The sequence below is a fragment of the Petaurus breviceps genome, unplaced genomic scaffold (genome assembly GCF_028583685.1).
Source record: "Petaurus breviceps papuanus isolate PSGF00001 unplaced genomic scaffold, PetGlider_PUasm1.0 90792, whole genome shotgun sequence".
Classification (NCBI taxonomy): domain Eukaryota; kingdom Metazoa; phylum Chordata; class Mammalia; order Diprotodontia; family Petauridae; genus Petaurus; species Petaurus breviceps.
In genome coordinates, this window is record NW_027187347.1 from 19,295,610 (window position 1) to 19,315,102 (window position 19,493).

Genomic DNA, 19,493 nt, shown 5'->3' on the forward strand with positions numbered 1-19,493 from the left:
ACTTTAAACTGTACCAAGTGTTTTGAAACATTATATAGGTCCAGGTTTTCATTGCCACAGTCACATACTTAAATGTTAACTGCCTTCCACCCTCCTTCTAATCCATCCTACATGTTACTATTAGGCTAATGTTACTAAAACATTACTTTTAATGACAAATCTTCTCTGTTCTAGAGAACAGGCAATGAAAGCTGTTTTCCTCTTTGAGAAGAGATGGGGGTATTGGGAAGGGGAAAGGTGTATGAGCTAAAAGTCCATTTGGGGGAAGAGGATGTATTGGGAGAATATTGGTGTAAAAGACACTAATAAATATTCAAAGCAAAAAGAAGTGTTTCTGCTCAAAAAACTTGAATGGTTTCCTATCATCTGTAAAGTTGGAGAAGCTTCTTGGTGCAGTGGAAAGAATATTGGATTTGGAGCTGAAGACCATGAGTTCAAATTGAGTTCTTCCACTTCCCATCGGTGAAACCTGAGGTGAGTCACTGTAATGCTCTGGGACTCAGTTTCCTTCTAAAATGAGGGGATTGAAGAAACATATTAGAAGGAGGAAAAAAAAAACAAGAGAAAGAATGAAGTGAAAAAATATGCTTCTATCTGCATTCAGAGCCCATGAGTTCTTTATCTGGATACGGATGGCATTTTCCTTCGTGAGTCCTTTGTGCTTGTCTTGGATCACTGTGTGATGGAGAAGAGCTAAGTCGTTCATAGTTTGCATCAGTTTGTGCAAGTTTCTAGGTTTTTCTGAAATGTTCCTGTTCTTTTCTTATTGCATAATAATTCTATTATACTCATATACCACAATTTGTTCAGCCATTCTCCAGTTGATGGGTATCCTCACAATTTTGGCACCACAAAAAGGGGTGCTATCAATATTTTTTTGCACATGTAGGACCTTTTTCCATTTTTATGATCTCTGTGATAAAGACCTAGTAGTGGTATTGCTAGATCAAAGGGTATGCACAATTTGGTTGTCCTTTGGGCATAGTTCCAGATTGCTCTCCACAATGTATCAGTGTCCCAATTTTTCCACCTTTCCAATATTTATCAAACCCTCTCCAACATTCATCATTTTCCTTTTTTGTCATATGAGCCAATCTGATAAGTGTGAGGTGGTATCTTAAGAGTTTTTAAAATTGCACTTCTCTAATCAAAAGTAATTTAGAGCACTTCTTCATAAGCCTATAGATAGCTTTAATTTCTTCATCTGAAAACTGCCTGTTCACATCCTTTGACCATTTGTCAATTGAGGAATGGCAGTTCTCTATATTTGAGAAGTGAGATCTTTATCAGACACTGTAAAGATTGTTTCCCAGCTTTCTTTCTAATCTTGATTGCATTGGTTTTGTTTGTACAAAAGCTTTTTAATTTAATATAATTAAAATTATCTATTTTTATATTTCATAATGTTCTCTATCTCTTGTTTGGTCATGAGTTCTTCCCCTCCTCATAGATCCAATAGGTAGACTATTTCTTGCTTTTCTAGTTTACATATGGTGTCACCCTTTATTTCTAAATCATGAACCCAATAGGTTATTTCAGTGGTCTAAACAAGAGGTGATGAAAGGCTGCATTGGAGTCTCTATTATGTTAATGGGTGTATAAGAGAGGTACTTTGAAGGTAGAAATGATCAAACTTGGCAACAGATTAGATAGATGGGATTCGTGAGAACGAAGAGTTGATGGCACTGGAGTTGTGAACCTGGATAACTAGAAAGATGGTGCCCTTGTCAGCAAGAGGGAAGTAGGGAAGAGGGGAGCAATCTGGAGAAAAGATAATGAGTTTTGTTTTGGACATGTAGAGTTTGAGATATCTGTGGGACATTGTGTGAGATGTCAGCTGGCAGTTGGTGATGTGAGATTGGAGGTTAGGAGAGCAGTTAGGGCTGCATAACTCCAGCCCAGTGATGATTGAACCCATAACAACTAATGGAATTACCAAACAAAATAGTATAGGTTAGGTGGCACAGTGAATAGAGCACCGGCCCTGGAGTCAGGAGGGCCTGAGTTCAAATCTGGCCTCAGACACTTTGACACACACACACAACCTAGCCATAAACCTTGGGCAAGTCACAACCCCAATTGCCCTACCAAAAAACGCAAAAAAAAAAAAAAAAAGTATGAGGATTGGGAAAGCCATTACATTTGGCAATTAGGAGATCATTGGTAACTTTGAAAGGATTGTTGTTTGTCCTTTCTTGAAGAGGACCATAACATGTGGAAGATGATTCCATGACTTGCAAGTGAATTGTATTTGAGTGAGGAAGGACTGCAAGGTCACCAGCCTCTTTCTCCTCTAGAGCCATCTGGGTCCAGTGGCCAGATATAGATCAGGACAACTGGCACTTTGGAATTGAATAAGGGTAGAAATCAGACTATAGAGGGTTTAGAATCCAATGAGAGGGAGTGGAGGTTTTCTCAAGTTTAGCCATGAGAGGGAGGAGAGAAAGGGAACAGACAGTAGCTACCAAGGTCAGTCAGATGAAGGGAGGGTTTTTTTTTTAACGGTGAGGAGACAGTGTTTTTAGGCAGCAGGGAAGGTGCCAATAGAGTGAGACTAAAGGTCAGTGAGAGTGTGTATAAAAGGAGTAATCTGCTGGGGAAATCAGGATAAAATTGGATGAAGGGCTCTTATAGAAAAGTTTGTCTTGTCAAGAAGGGCCATCTCTTCATGCAAGGTACATGGGCATAACAGGGAAATGTGTGAGTAATGTGAGCTGAGGATGAGAACTCTGTGAATGATATCATTTTTTTTGCTAAAGTATGAGGCAAAGTTGGGGAAGATGTATGGGAGTACGGAGAGGCTTCATGAATGAAAACATCTCAAAAAGCAATTGTGGTGAGTGAGTTGGTGAATTAATTAGGGAGGTGTAAAGGAATTGCCTTGCTTTAATGAGAGCTCTGTTGAAAGTAAGTAATATAAATTTGTGGGGAACACAGTTAACTCAGTTTTGTGACTTTTTCCATCTCTGTTCATGCAGAGGATGATAAAAGTAATCCAAGGTTGGGGCTTGGCAGGGTATAGGGTAGTGAGCAGCTATGTATGGCACAATGGTCAGAACGCTGGTCCTGGGGTCAGGAAGACTCATTTTCCTGAGTCCACATCTGGCCTCAGACACATGCTAGCTGTGTGACCCTGGGCAAGTCACTTAACCATGTTTGCCTCAGTTTCCTTATCTATAATATGAGCTACAGAAGGAAATGGCACACCACTCCTGTATCTTTGCCAAGAAAACCCCAAATGGGGTCATGAAAAGTCAGATATGACTGAATGATGACCTAACAACCGAGTTGAACTGTATCACCAAGACAGTGAGATAGAGAAAGAAGAATGTAGCTAGTAATGGTCTGGAAAAGAAGTGAGAAATGGGGGATTATAGATTATGGTAAGAATGAAGAAAAGGGTTAGATAACATTATTTGAAATAGGGTTAGATAACATGATCAGATAAAGGAATTTGGGAGTTAATGAACACATAAGTAGAACATTTGTGAGCCGTGGCAAATTCAAAGGTGTGACCACCTCTCTGTGTAGCTGAGATGGAGTGGAAGAGTATACTCGTCACAGGAATTGAGTAATTAAAGAAGTAAAAAGTTAGGGTATTTGAGCTAGTATCCATATATAAGTTGAAGTGGGCTAGGTAGGAATTGAGGTGGAATGACTGAGACAGTCTCTGAACTAATTGTCTTTCGTCTTGTAAATGATAACTGTTAATAATTACTTTTTAAAATTAATTTGATCAGCATAGCTATCCAAGCAAGTGAATGTCTATCCTGAAAAAATCCCTCCTTCCCACCAAATGTACAACCTAGAGAGAGTCAGCAAAAGTCCTTGCTAGCATCAGGGTGTCCCTCTCTGGGGGTTCCCAATGACACATGTGCCTGTGTTCTATGCACCTGGGTCTAGGACCTAGACTCTAAGTTGGTGCTTAATCTAACTCTTGGTGAAGAAGGTAGAGTAATTAGGAGTTTTCTCAGCAGTCCGTGTAGTGGTTGGGGTTGAGGGAAGCAGAGGTAGGGAGAATGTTGGATAATAATGGATGAAAGGCATGGTGGGGTTGTACATAAGATATGCCCAATGATTGGTTATCTTGGGGTAACTCCTTATTTTCAATTAGTCCCCACGCCCTTAAATAGTGTCTCATGCAGCCCACTTTGTAGCCTCCTGGTCTATACCATTCACTTGACATTTAGTATTTGTTGCTTTTTATTGATGTGTGTTTGGTTTTTCTATAGATCCTGACTCCCCAATCAGAATGTAAGTCTTTTACAGTCAGAGACCATGTCATATATTTGTGTGTCCCTCAACCACCTAGCAGAGTAGTTTGCGCATAGCAAGTGTTCACTCAATATTTGATGAGCAAGAGAAATAAACAGGTCAGGGTAGAAGGAAGACTTTAACAGTTTGCCCAAAGTTTCAGCAGGGAAAAAAGAACTGGAACTATTTATACATAGACAACTAGATGGGGCTGTGAGGAAGAGGACTGGACCTGGAGTCAAGATCTGAGTTCAAATCTATCCTTAGATACTCAATAACTGTGAGACTGGGCTAGTACTGGGCTCTCTCAGCCAGTTTCTTCAACTGTAAAATGGGGTTATTAATATGAACACCTGCCTTATAGGATTGTCATGGGGATCAAATGAGATGACCTATGGAGAGCACTTTGGAAACCTTAAAGTACTCTATAAGTGCTAGCTACTGTTATTATTATGCCCTAGAAATCCTCTTTTTAGCTTATTTCACCATCACTAATTCCTATTAGCTTTGAAGAAGCAACTGGCTGCAATACCCATTAGGACCCAGGCAAAGAAGAGCTTAATGCAGCCTTACCTTAGACTTCCATTCATTCAGGAAATATGTTTCCAGCTGTCCCCTGGAGGACCCTCAGGGAGCTCACCACTTTGATGGGGAGACAAGACATTTAACACGAGGAGAAGTTAACATCAGGCATGATGAGGTAATACCAGCCCCAGAGCCAGTAAATGTTGGATAGCATTAAAGAAAGACTGGAGAAGGGAGTGGAAACTGCATAGGGGAAGGCAGTTTTCAGAGGACAAATTACAGACTACTTGAATCATATGGACAGACTTCAGGAGAGGGAGGAGAGAAGGGCTTGGCATACTATAGTCCATGGGGTCACAAAGAGCCAGATACCACTGAACAACAACCCTGTGAACTATAGCTCTAGATCTCTAGTATTGACAAACATAAACTGAAGCTGCTCTGAGCTTCCCTTCTACACCCAGCACATGGAGAAAAACAACAAAGAATGGAGACATTCTGTGCTGGAGGGTCCAAGGACAGGGATACTTATATACTGTTGGTGGAACTGCAGGTTGGTCCGGTTGTTCTGGAAAATGGTCTGCAATTGCATGGGAAAAACCTTTGGACTATTCATTCCCTGTGACCAAGGGATATCTGCCTTCTGAGTCTGTGCCTCTGAGGCTGAGAGTCTACTCACAGTAATTCTTCAAGGTAGATGCTAATTATTAACCACATTTACAGTGGAGGAAACTGAGGCAAATGGTAGTTAAATATCTTGCCAGAGACACATAGCTAGTAAATGGTGAGACTGAATTCAAGCTCAGATCTTGACTTCATGCCCAGCTTTCTAGTTGCTATTGTGTAGAGTGATTGAGGTAGAAAGAGGGGTTCTATATTTATCAGAGTATTCATGGGGGCACTTTTTATAGTAGCAGGGTGGAAGTCCATTGATTGGGGTGGGGCGGAACAAGTTTTAGCATATGAAAGTAAAGGAGAATTGTTGTGCCATAAGAAACAATGACTGAAGAATTGAAGAGGTATGGGAAGACCTCTATGAACAGATGGAGAGAGAAATAAGCAAGAGTAAGGTACACAATGTCTATAATATTATAAAATGAAGGAACACTGAAATGAAACCCTAATGTGTAATCGAAATAAATAATTTTGGGGGATGGAGCCAAGATGGCAGAGTAAAAGCAGGAACTTGGCTGAGCTCCTGCTCCAACCACCTCCAATACCTGTAAAATATGACGCTAAACAAATTTTAAAACTACAGAACCCACAAAGTGACAGAGAGAAACAAATCTCCCACTGAAGTGCTCCTGGCAGGCCCACAAGAAGGGTCTATCACACTGACCTGGAAGCTCAGCCCAGTCCCGCTTGAGCCGTGTGGTCCCAGACCCAGAGCAGCCCCCACCAGTGGCACAGACCAGCCAGAGCAAACTGCAGGAGAGTGAATCACTGCAATCACCATCAACTGTGGTGGTTTCCAGACTTCTCAACCCATAAAGGCCAAAGAGAAAGTAAAAGATCAGTAGGGAACTCTGTTGAAACTAAGTGATAGAAGACGACAATCCTGCCCCTGCCTCCCCGGGGCAAGAGGTGGAAGAGGCCAGCAGCTGCAGCTGCTGCTGCTGCTGCATGGGCTGCCTCCAGAGTTCCTGGCCTGCAGATTGTAGGGGGACCAAGTTATAATTCAGAGGGTAATTGCTCTTGCTCTGACCTGCTTGGATCTGGATCGTGGTCTTGGGTGGGGGTCCTGGGGTGAGAAACACCAGTGTGCCAGAGCTTGTGGTGGCTGTAGAGAAGGCTCCCTCCTCAGACCTCTGACAACATTTGCAAAAACCCCAGTGATTTTGGATATAACTCTCTCCACTCTGGAAGCAGAGTTCTAGCATGGCAAAGAGCTCAAAAGTCAAGTAAGTGGCTGGCAAGATGAGCAAGCAGAGGAAGCCCAATCAGACCATAGAATCCTTTTCTGGGGACAAAAAGGATCAAAACATGGAACCAGAAGAAGTCAACAATGGCAAAACTCCTGCATCAAAAGCTTCCAAGAAAAATATGAATTTGTTACAGACTATGGAGGAGTTAAAGAAGGATTTTGAAAATCAAGTAAGAGAAGTGGAGGAAAAATTGGGAAGAGAAATGAGAATAATGTAAGAAAATCATGAAAAGAGAGTCAACAGCCTGCTAAAGGAGACCCAAAAATACACTGAAGAAAATAACACCTTAAAAAATAGACTAACTCAGGGTGGCCAGGTGGTGCAGTGAGTAAGAGCACTGGCCCTAGAGTCGGGATGACCTGGGATCGAATCTGGGCTCAGATCTTTAGCACCACACCCAGAAATAACTGGCTGTGTAACCTTGAGCAAGTTACTTAACCCCAATTGCTTTAAAAAAAAAATAGACTTGAGCTCAAATGGCAAAAGAGGCTCAAAAAGTCAATGAGGAGAAGAATGCCTTAAAAAGCCAAATTGCCCAGATGGAAAAGGAATTTCAAAAACTCCCTGAAGAGCATAATTCCTTCAAAATTAGATTGGAGCAAATGGAAGCTAATGACTTTTTGAGAAATCAAGATACTATAAAACAGATCCAAAAAAAAATTGAAAAAATAGAAGGCCATGTGAAATATTTCATTGGAAAAACCACTGACCTGGAAAATAGATCCAAGAGAGAGAGAATTTAAAAATTATTGGTCTACCTGAAAATCATGATCAAAAAAAGAGCCTAGAAATCATTCTTCAAGAAATTCTCAAGGGAAAATGCCCTGATATTCTAGAACCAGAGGGCAAAATAGAAATGGAAAGAATTCACTGATCGCCTCTTGAAAAAGATCCTAAAAAGAAAACTCCTAGGAATATCATAGCCAAATTTCAGAGTTCTGAGGTCAAGAAGAAAATATTACAAGCTTCCAGGAAGAAACAATTTGAGAAGGGGAATGGTACCTAAACATTAATTCTGTTTTTTAAAATACCTAAAAAAATGCCTGCAAGAGAAAAGACTTATTCTACACTTTTTCAGATAGAGTTCAGATAGTTGGAAAAGGACATTCCAGAAAGAGGAAATAGGATAAGTAAATGATAAAGATCAAAATGAGGAATATTTGGGAGGCATGTGGAGAGTAAGTAAACCAACCTGGTCATAGCAGAAGGCTGGAATTTAGGCTTAGTGGGAAATAAGATGAAAAGTTAGTCAGGGACCAATATTACTTCACCCTAAGAAAAACCAAAGATGAAAAATTCTGAGAAACTTGAAAAGATCTGAATGAATTGATCAAGTGTAATGACTAAAACAAGGAAAATTATTTGCATGATGACCACAATAATATAAAAGGTAACAGCTTTGGAAGACTTCATCACAGTAATCAGTTCAGTCTCTAGTCATGACTTCTGAAGATTGATAAGGCAACAATACTTCATTTCTTTTGGCATAGAGGTGATGAACTAGAGGTAACAATGAGGCATACACCTTCATTCATTTTTCAAAATAAATGAACTCCAAAAATGCTATGTCTGAAGATGTATTGATTGGTATATGTGTATGTGTGTATGTCTATATATGTATATCTGTGTATGTATTATATGTATATACACACATTCTCTCTCTATATATATATACACACATATATACATACACACAGTATATACTTCTTACAAGGAAGGGTTTCAGTGCTTACCATGCTGCCTGACACATAGTGTTTGATAACTATTTGATAACTGCTCTGAGTGACTGAGAAGTGATAGAGACAGAGGAAAAAGAAAGAAAAGAGTATCCCTAAAACAAAAAAAGTACACAGATGAAAAATAGTTCAGAAGGGGACATCAACAAATGACAATTTTGGCATTTCCTCATCAAATTTAACATATAGTTCTTTAAAATTGCTTAACCAGTTATCAGGTTCATATTCAGTCTTCTTTTTTGTTGTTTACATGTTGGAATGTTTGTGTTGCTTATTAAGTTCATAATTTAAAAGATAATTCAATTTTAAAAAGATTAGGTTGGTGGCTCAATGTAGGAAAGAATGAAGATGGGAGTGCTGGCCCCCCTTCCTTTTTCTCTCAACACTTTCTGCCTTGGTGACCTCATCAACTGCCATGAATTCAATTATCATCTCTATGCAGATAATTCCTTTATCCATATGAGCAGCTCTGCTCTCTCCTGAGCACCAGTACCACATTACTAATTTCCTAGTGCTTATTTCCTGTAGACCCTCCAGACCCTCAGCATGTCTGGAACAGAACTCATCTCTTTCCCCACGAATCCACACCTCTTCATAATTTTCCCATTTTCTGTCAAGGGTACCACTACCCCACTTACTCTGGTATTCATTCTTCACCTGAGCTCATCCTCTCTGATCCCCATATACAATTAGTTGCAAAGTGTTCATTTCATGTTCTCTTCATTTCCCTCCATTAACACAGTCACCACCCTAGTCATCACTGCTAGTCTGGACCATCAATCAATAATCATGCATTTATAGTACTAAGTATTGTGCTAGGCACTGGGGTACAACACCCAAAATAAAACAACTCCTGCCCTTAAGGAGCTTAAATTCTTTGGGGAGGGGGGAATCTGTAAGTAGGTTGGACAGTGGATATAGCACTGGGCCTGAAGTCTTCCTGTGTTCAAATCTGGCCTCAGACACTCACTAGCTGTGTGACTGTGGTCAAGTCACTTAACCCTGTTTGCCTCAGTTTCCTCATCTGTAAAATGATCTATAGAAGGAAATGGCAAACTACTCCAGTACTTTTGCCAAGAAAACCCCAAGCAGGGTCATAAAGAGTCAGACACAACTGAAAATGACTGAACACAACACAGTACAACAAAACATATACATATGTAGGCATATACAGAATAAATATATATAGCATATATGTGAAATAAATACAAGGTAGTCAGTGGGAGAGAGCACTAGGATGGGGGAAGAAATCAGGAATGGAATTGTGTAGATGCATGTAATGTTAATGGGATAGACCATCTTCCTGCCCATTGTTAGGCCTCATGTGGAGCCCATTAAGGAAAGCTTGTTTAGAGGAGGTCTGTTTTTCAGGAAGGCCCACACCTTTTGTTACTTTGTAATTAGGCAGTGGGTCATGAGTGTAATGCCCTCTGACCCTGAAGATAGGTACATATACTCTGAAGTTAACATTTTGCTTTGGGGCTCACTCACTGGAAGCATGTTCTTGTGATTTGACCAGATGAGACTCTGGGTAGCTGTTAAGGAGCCCCCTGGGTTTGAAAAACCCAGATGTTGATGCTTCTCTCTCTGGTAACTGTGTATGTACTACCTTGGTTAGACAGTTGGATCTTTCTCTTGTCTGTGCTAATTTCTCAGACAGAAGTCCTGTCTGTTGGTGTTTATTTCTCTGCTTATATTTTCTCTATTTTCTTTGTTTGGATTTTCTGTGAAGTTCAGGGTGCTGACTTTTCCCCTGAACTAATGAATATAATTAAAAAGATTGTTGACCCCTTGAACAGCTGTCTTTCCTAGTAAAGCAGATTTAAGAACCTGTGCTAGCAGCCATCCTGGGGATGCCAATGTAGGTGCTGCTACAATGCAGTAGTGTCAAATTCCATATTTAAGGATCCCTGCAGGCCACATATTAACTTAATTTTAAATTGTAATGTTATCTCTGTTTTATGGTATTTTTCTTTATTTTGTTAAATATTTCTTAATTATATTTTAATCTAATTTAATTTGAGCTGCACTGAAAGGAACTATGTATATGACACCTTGTATTGAAGGTGGTGCCTGAGGTGTATCTTGAAGGAAGTTGGGGATTTTGTGAGGCAGGGTGGAGGTGCAAGGACATTCTTGACATGGGTGATGGGTGGTCAGGGAAAAGGCACTGGAACAGGAGAGAGTGTGAACAGAGAAAGCAGACTAATATCAAGAGGTTGGAAAGGAGAGGTAGGGCCCAAATTATTAAGGGCTTTGCAGCCAAGATTTAAAGCCTGGTTTTTACTGACTGTGGGGCCACTTGCCGTAGGCTCCTATAAAATCAATGAGGGAGGACTAATACTTCCAATTCATGATTTCATGATATGAACTTAATTTCCCATTTCAACCAATATTTTCTTAAATACTTGGATGCAGAGCAAAGTGGGAGAGATACAGCAGTTAGATAAGACTCAATTTTATCTAAATGATAGAGACAGAAGCTATGTGAATACCATTCCTTTTGTCCTGTAATTAAAATGACTGAGGTTGCTCCCCAAAAAGAGATGAGAAAATACACCTCCCTTCCTTCATTACAAAGATTGGGAACTATGGGAGTAGACCCTTTCATATCCTGTCAGGCTAATGATGTGCTGGCTAATTTTGCTGAACTGCTTCCCTCCTCCCTTTCCCCTTTCCTGGTAATTTTTTGTTACAAGGGATGCATCTCTGGTTTGGAAATGTGTATGTGTGTGTGTGTGTGTGTGTGTGTGTGTGTGTGTGTGTATGTGGGGGGGGAGTGTGTGTATTTATATTTGTGTGTGTGTGAAACATGCATTTGTTAAGCACTCACTATATACCAGACATTGTGCTTAAACCCTTACAAATACTATTTCATTTGCTTCTTTTAACAACCCTGTGAGATAGGTGCTATTATTGACCTTATTTTGCAATTGAAGGAATTGTAAAGGTGATATAAAAACGAAAGTAATCAAATTTTGAGGAGAGAATAACTTTCTCGTTACTTGTACCTTGAAGATTAAACATAATATCCCATTGGATCTCTTAGCAGGTGCATTTGGGGATATGATGATATATATATATATATATATGTGCATATACACACACATACATACATACACATGCATATATGCATATACACACATACATATTTATGTGTGTGTGTATATATATATATATATATGCTTCTATCTATCTTATACATAACACACACACATTCTTTGTTGGCCAACAAAGGAGAAACCAAAAGAGATTAGTGGGTTGTTTCGGGAATAATGAAAAACAGAATATTGATACCATTAAAATTGGAGTACGAGGCTAGACCACAAAGACATCCCCCCAAAGTAGCCCGAGCCTGATGATGAGAAATCAAGAAAGGGAACTCTTAATCTCACTGCTTTAGAAAATTGATTCAGTTTGATCTAAATTCTTTGTGACTGAAAATCATTACCAAGAGTGTCCTGGGGTTTGAAATGGATAATACAAAAACCTGCTGGGAGCCTATTCACTTAGCAGGTTTGCACATTTAATCAATTAAGAGCAGTCATTTGGTCATATTTATCTGTATGCCTCATATCTATACTTTTTTTGTTGTTGCTGCTGGAGCCCAAATAGAATTTTAAAGGTAACTCAGAAGTAGATTAAGTTTTAGAGTTCACCTGTAATGCTTATTTTTAGTAATTACATAGCTTTCTTGACTCAACTTATTTAATTCCTAGTATTTTAATAAGTGGGCAGTTAGGTGGTACAGTAGATAGAGCTGTGGTCCTGGAGTCAGGAAGACCTGAATTCAAATTCAGTCTCAGACACTTACTAGCCATGTGATCCTGGGCAAGTCACTTAACCCTGTTTGCCTCAGTTTCCCCATCTGTCAAAAAAGCTAGAGAATGAAAATGGCAAACCACTCCAGTATTTTTGCCACGAAAACCCTAAATTGGATCCCAAGAGTTGGACACATTTGTAACAACTGAACATACATACACACACACATCTACTATGTGTTTGAGAAAACAGTATTGGCAGTGAGGTGGCATGGTAGAGAGGATGCTGCACTTGGAGTCAGGGTCTTGCCTCTAACACTTACTGGCTGTGTGATGCTGGGCAAGTCATTTAACCCCATTTACCTCAGTTTCCTTATCTGTAAAAAGAAGATAATAATAGCACCTACCTTTGGAGGTTGTTGTGAGGATCAAAGGAGACATTTGTAAAGCCCTTTACAAATCTTAAATCACCATATGAATGTTAGCTATATTTCTTCTTCTCACTATGTCAGCTGATGAGTTCTGTCTAGAAAAGCATCTCAATATGAATCCTCTGAGCAGAAAATTCTGCTGAATACACAGGACAATTGCAGAATCAAAATGATTCTTCATCTGACAGCACCATTGAGAACTGCCCATGAAATGGGAATGGGGGAAGAGATGTTACATACAATTTTATTTACCTTTTTCCAATCGAAGGCAAAAAGTTTCACCAGGAAGTACAGAATATCATGTTGAAATAGTGATTACTTCTGAAATGCAAACCAATATATTCAGTCAAATTTCCTGCTATTGGAAGTAATTTCCCTTCTTCTGAAAATATGAATTGAACATTCCATTCAATTTTGAGACAGAAACTTTACAAAAGAATCCTAAGCAGATTTTATATCAATGTTATGAACAAAAATTCCCTATTAAGAGTACCTATGTAAACAGTCATTATTAGACACATGAGTGGATAGGATTATTGGCATGCATATACATGTTTTATAAATTCAAGTCAAGAAATATTTGGAAAATGTATCCTATTCCTAGCAAAACAGATTTCTTCAAATTCCTGTTCTAATGGGGACTTGGGGGGAGGGAACCATCTTTTTACAGAAGACAGTTCCAAAAAAACCAGTGTTGATTTTTTTGTTAGTTTTTTAAGTGAGAAAAAAACCTAAATTATGCCTCCTTGAGATAGGATAAGCACAATCTCTTTAGTTTCTCAATGCAACAGTATTTCTTTTACCTCTTTATCTTCAAGAGAGCTGATCATCATTAACGTTTTGCCTCAAGAATTTTATTTCAAGATAAGTGATAGTTATAATGACTCTTTGTACGGGATGTAACTCTAAAGGTTGGCACCTTGTAGTACCATGGCCACTGTCAGTCACTTCAGGTTAGGGAAGAAGAAACCACTAAAAGCAAATCACCTACAGGACATTAAAATTATTTTCCCTTTATTCAATTATTAATTTTTTTGAGGGGGAAGGCAGGGCAATTGGGGTTAAGTAACTTGCCCAAGGTCACACAGCTGGTTTTTTTGTGTTAAGTGTCTGAGGTGAGATTTGAACTCAGGTTCTCCTGACTTCAGGGCCAGTGATCTATTCACTGTGCCACCTAGCCAGCCCTCCTTTATTCGATTCTTTTAGAGCCTCAAATACTCAGACACTGTCATCATTAGCCTGGTTCTGCCAGCATAATCCAACCATCATCCTATCTGCTACATTCTTCATTGTTGAAAAGTCACATAATAAGAACAAGACAATAGTCATCATATAGGCAATAAAGCTGCTGTTTAGCAATTCGAAGAAAGGATAGATGATTATTGCACCTATTCCAAAGAATGAATGGAAACATTTATCGATTTTTCAAACAACTTTTTTCAACAAAATAATTGAGTATTTAACACAACATTGCAGCTTTGGGTTCACCAAAATGACTCAATGTGTGTTTTTAAAGTCGTATAAATTCAGGATCATAGATTTGGAGTTATAAAGGTCCTTAGAAGCATCATCCGATGCCTTCATTTTACAGGTGTAGAGCTGAGTCCAAGTGACTTTCTCAGTGTCACAGAGGTAGAAAGTAGCCCAACTAAGATTTGAACCCCAATCTTTTGATTCCAAATCCAGCATGCTGCCCTCATGTAAATTTTTTTGGTTCGTGGCAGCTCATGAAATCTAAAGGGGGGTAAATCTAAGAGGGGTAAAGATCTACTCTGGATCTTTTGATCAACCTCACATGAACTGATCGCCCATTTTGTTGTTAGTTTGTTCAGTTGTTTTTAGTTGTCCTAATTCTTTGTGACCCCAATACTGGAGTGGTTCACCATTTCCTTCTCCAGCTCATTTTACAGATCAGGTAACTGAGGTAAACAGGGTTAAGAGACCTGCTCAGGGTCAGACAGATAGTAAGTGTCTGAGGACAGATTTGAATTCAGGTCTTCTTGACTCCAGGCTCAGCACTCTACCCACTATACTACCTAGTTACTCCGTTGTTCATTTAACAAACATATAATCAGTGAGTAGAAGTGACTTTATGAAGCATCTAACTCAACCTGTCCTTTTTATAGATGATGAAACTCAAATGCAGAAGAAGTTGAGTGCTTAATTCCAAGTTGTGAAGCTACTTAATTATAAAACCGTGTCCAGAGTCCACCTCTCATGGGTTCATAGATTGATCTCTAGAAAGGAATTTAGAAGTCATCTAACCCATCTTGCAGATGGGGAACCTGAGGCCCAGGGAGGTGGAAGTGAGAAATTGTTAAAGGTAACACCAGTGGTTAGCAGCATGGTCTGGATTTGAACCTGGGACCTCTAACCCCAAACCCAGCACTCTTTCTACATGCCTCAGCTTTTTCACCATCAGGTCTTTGTCTGTTGTGCTTGGCTGATGCCTTCTCCTAGGGCACTGGGAGAATCAAATGCAAAAAAGACAGCACTGTGACAAAGGCAAAATGGGCCTTGCAGTAAACGCCAAGGTTCTTAAATGATTTCTATTTCATCCCGGTGCCAATTCTTTTTCCTTGGACACACATCCTTGACATTGCAATAGAAGTCAGTAAGGAAATGTTTTGATATGTAAATTTGCATTTCATATTAATGTATTAAAAGCCTTCCTGAAACACTCATTGAGGTCAAACTATACTGAGTTTTAGAGGACGAGTATTTATTTGCCTTTTGACAGACACTAACTCAGTGAGAAAGCCAGTCACACCAAGGCCCAATTGCAAAGTAAAAGATCAGAACTCTGGCAAGTGTAGGCCTCAGACTGCACAAAAAGAAGGTATATCATGTCCCTATCTTGCCACCAAGACACATCTCCTTTAATACAGTGCACTACTATTTGGGATGCTCTACCTGAGGTATGGGGGACTTTAACCCCTGTCCTGATATGGGCCCAGGAAATGTGTAGTCCCAGCACTGAGTTAGTGCTTGGCCCCAAATATGATAGAAAATTAAATTCCCAAACCCTATTTATTCTGAATTAGGCTCCTGGAATTTTAAGATCATTTTACTTAGCTTATAAACTTTTTTCTGAATAGGAACCATTTTTCTCTAGGTACCTTCAACAGAATGAATTTGGAAAAAAACAGGAGAACATATGATATTCTCAGTTTTTATGGGAGAAGGTTCTGGAAATGGGAATTTGAAAAGACATAAGATCTGGAACTGAAGAATAAGGAAAAGGACATTTTGAAGGTGATTTGGAGGGGTTCAAGCTTAGGAAGAAGGCAAGAGATTGAATCTGGGGAAGAAAAACTTGTAGAAATTTGGAAGAAATTGAAAACAAAAATGAAGAATCTCTGCATCTAGATTCTACTTCCAGTTTCTATGAGACAAGGTTGAAGAAGAAGCATCAGAATTAAGGAAGATCAAGCAGAAGAAAGGAATAAAGACCCAAAAAAGAAGTTAGTAAGGTAGGTTAAAGAAGATAAGTAAATGATCAGTAAATTAAACAGATTAGTATAGTCAGCGAATCAATTAGCAAGCTTTTATTATTTCCTACACAGAAGAATTGAAGTAGCTTAAAAGAAACGTAAGATGCTCAGATTTAGAGCATCTAAATGTTCACATGGACTATTTGTGCCTGACCTGTGGTAGAATCTTCCAAGCTCATACTGGTCTGATCAGCCACAGTTGGACACACTGCAACTTGATTCTAGCATAGTGATGCCATTTTGGCCCTCTCTGAGAAGGACAACACCCACCAACCACCAAGTGTTACCTGTATGCCAGGCACTGCACTAGGTACCAGGCATACAGAAACATGATCCACACCCTCAAGGGAGGAGACAACATACAAGCAACTAAGTGCATAAAAGATATATACAGTGTAAATGGGACATAACCTCAGGGTGGAAAGGACTGGCAGGTGGGCAGGGGGAGGAGTCTAGAAAGACCTCCTGCAGGGTGGAGGCATCCAGAGAAACCAGGAGGTGGACATGAGCAGGCAGAGAAGTTCAAGCTTAGGAGACGAGTATAGTGAAAAGGTCCAAAGTCAGGAGAGTGTCTTGTTTGAGGAACAACGTAGCTAGATCACAGAGCTGGGGAATGGGGATCTGAAGTAAAGTAGGAAAGGGCCAGGCTATGAAGGGCTTTAAATGCCACAATTGTAATAGTTCATCCTGGATGTAATAAAGAACCAGTGCAGTTTACTGAGGGGAGGGAAGGATGAGGTCAGACTTGTCTTGGTCAGACCTGCCCTTTAGAAAAATTAGTAAAATAATAGATAAAACAAATAAGGAAAATAAAAGAGACGTGCCTGTCAAGTGGTTAAGAGGCTATAATAATAGCTAATATTTTTATACTGTGTGTTAGGCACTGTGTTAATCACTTTACAAATATCAGATAAGTTGAGCCTCACAATAACTCTGGGGAGGTGGGTGCTGCTGTTTTCTCCATTTTCCAGTTAATAAAACTGAGGTAAAGAGATGTCAAGTGATTTGACTATAAAACTGCGGAGGTCTTCAAGAGTCACTCACTAATTAAAGGATACATATTTACTGGGGATATGAACTGCTCACTGAGAAGGCAACATCCGAGAATGAAATTTGAAGTTTTGGACTGTGACTTTAAATATAGGAATGGTAGACTCCTGGCCAGGGATGGAGGGCATCGAACAAAATTGGTTCAGCATGTTATTTGCCATGTCTATTTCTGAGAGGTGTCTCAGAAAACTAATCGAATGAACCTTAGAATAAAAAGGATGGAACTGATCATCTGCTATCATTTGCTATCATCTGATAGCAAAGAGTACTAGCAATGAAGGAAGGAGACTAGCTATTGAGGCACCAGAAGTTTATAGGAGACAAAATCCAAGAAAAAGTCCAGCCTCAGAATCAGTGACTGCAGCTATCCATAGACATCTACTGCATAGTTTAATCTATAAGCAAAATTAATAAGAGATCCCAATGCTAGGAGGAAATTTTGACCCCATTGATATTATGAAGACTTGGTGGGATGAAATGTATTAATCAATTCAATCAACAAGCTTTTATTAAGCACTTATTGTATACAAGACATTGTGCTAGACTCTGGGGTGACAAATACAAAGAATGAAATAATCCTATTTTTGAGTTTTCATTCTATTGGGGGATACAATGTGTGAATATGTAAATGTATACAGAGTAAATAAATGCAGAATAAGTCCAAAATAAATATATGGTAGATAGGGAGGGGAAGTGCTAGCATTTGGGAAGAATCGCAAAAGGATCTGTGTGGAATGTGTTAAATGAGTTTTGTCTTGAATGCAATTGAGATGAGGAGAGAGTTTATACCAGGCATGGGACAGGAAAACAGGAGATGAAAGGTCATGCATGAGAAGGCCAGTTTTCATGGACCAAAAAATGTAGGGAAAGAGTAATATAAAAGGAGACTGTAATGAAAGGTGTAAAGAACTTTAAAAGTCAAATAGAAGAGTTTATATTTTATCCTAGAGGCAATGGTGAACCACTGAGTGACAGAGATCTGTCATTAAGGAAAATAACTTTAGTAGCTGGAGGATGGATTTTTGGAGGATGATTGCAATGGGAAAATCCTTAAGGGCAGGGAGAGAAATTAGGAGACTCCTGTAATATTATAGATAAGAGGTAATTAAGGACTAAAAGAAGGGATCAGGCATAAGAGATATTGTAAAAGCATGAATGGCAAATTTTCGCAATTGATCGGAAATGTAGAGTAACGGAATATCAAAGTTTCCCATCATTACTGTATCACATTTGGAGTTAAGAATGTTAAGAATGACACTGAGGTTATCAACCTGAGAAATTGGAATAATAATGGTGGTATCCTTGCCAAAAATAGGAAAGTTGGGGAGGGGGTTGTGTTAGGAGAAAGGTAATGATTTCTGATTTAGACATAGTGAGTTTGAAATGTGTTGGGGACATTCAATTTGAAATGTCCAATAAGTATTAAACTCAGTACTAAAATTCAGATGAGAGTCTGGGTCTTGATATAAAAATGTGTCATCTGTATAGTAATGACCTTCAAACCCATGGGAACCTATGAGGAGAGAGGGACAGAGAGACAGACAGAGAGACAGAAAGAGGAAGAGGAGGAGGAAGAGGAGCCTTAGAATCATCCCAGGTTTAGGGGGCAGGATTGGGCTTTGACTGGATGAATGAACCTTATTCAAAAGAACTAGAATAAGTAAATGGAGAGGATGGGTAACATCATATACTAGGTTTTATTCATGTTAGTAAAATTAGGAGACAAGAAGGGGGTGGAGAAGCATGATAGAGAACATTTGCATAAAGATCACTGGAGGGAGAAATGAATTTTGTTATTGGGATTAAAAACAACTACAACAGAAAGAGGAAATAGATGAAGAGCTTGGAAAAGAATTAAATTACTCAAAAAAATTACCACCATTTATTAAGCATTTACTATATGTGAGGCATTGTGCTAAGTTCTAGGGATACAAATACTAAAAAAGGAGAGAGTCTGGGTCCTCAAGGAATTTACATTAGATGGAAGACAACACATAGAGAGGAGTTGTTCTGGACTGGACCTTACAAAAGATATTCCCCTTGTAGTTTAGGTCAGATACTGGAACAAAATAAGACTCTTGTGGGTCATTCAACAGTTAACAAAAAGAGATTTACTGGGCAGCTAGGTGGCATGGTGAATAGAGCACCAGCCCTGGAGTCAGGAGGACCTGAGTTCAAATCCAGCCTCAGACACTTAACACAAAAACTAGCCATGTGATCTTGGGTAAGTCACTTAACCCCAATTGCCCTACCTTCCCTCTCCAAAAAAAGCAGAGAGAGAGAGAGAGAGAGAGAGAGAGAGAGAGAGAGAGAGAGA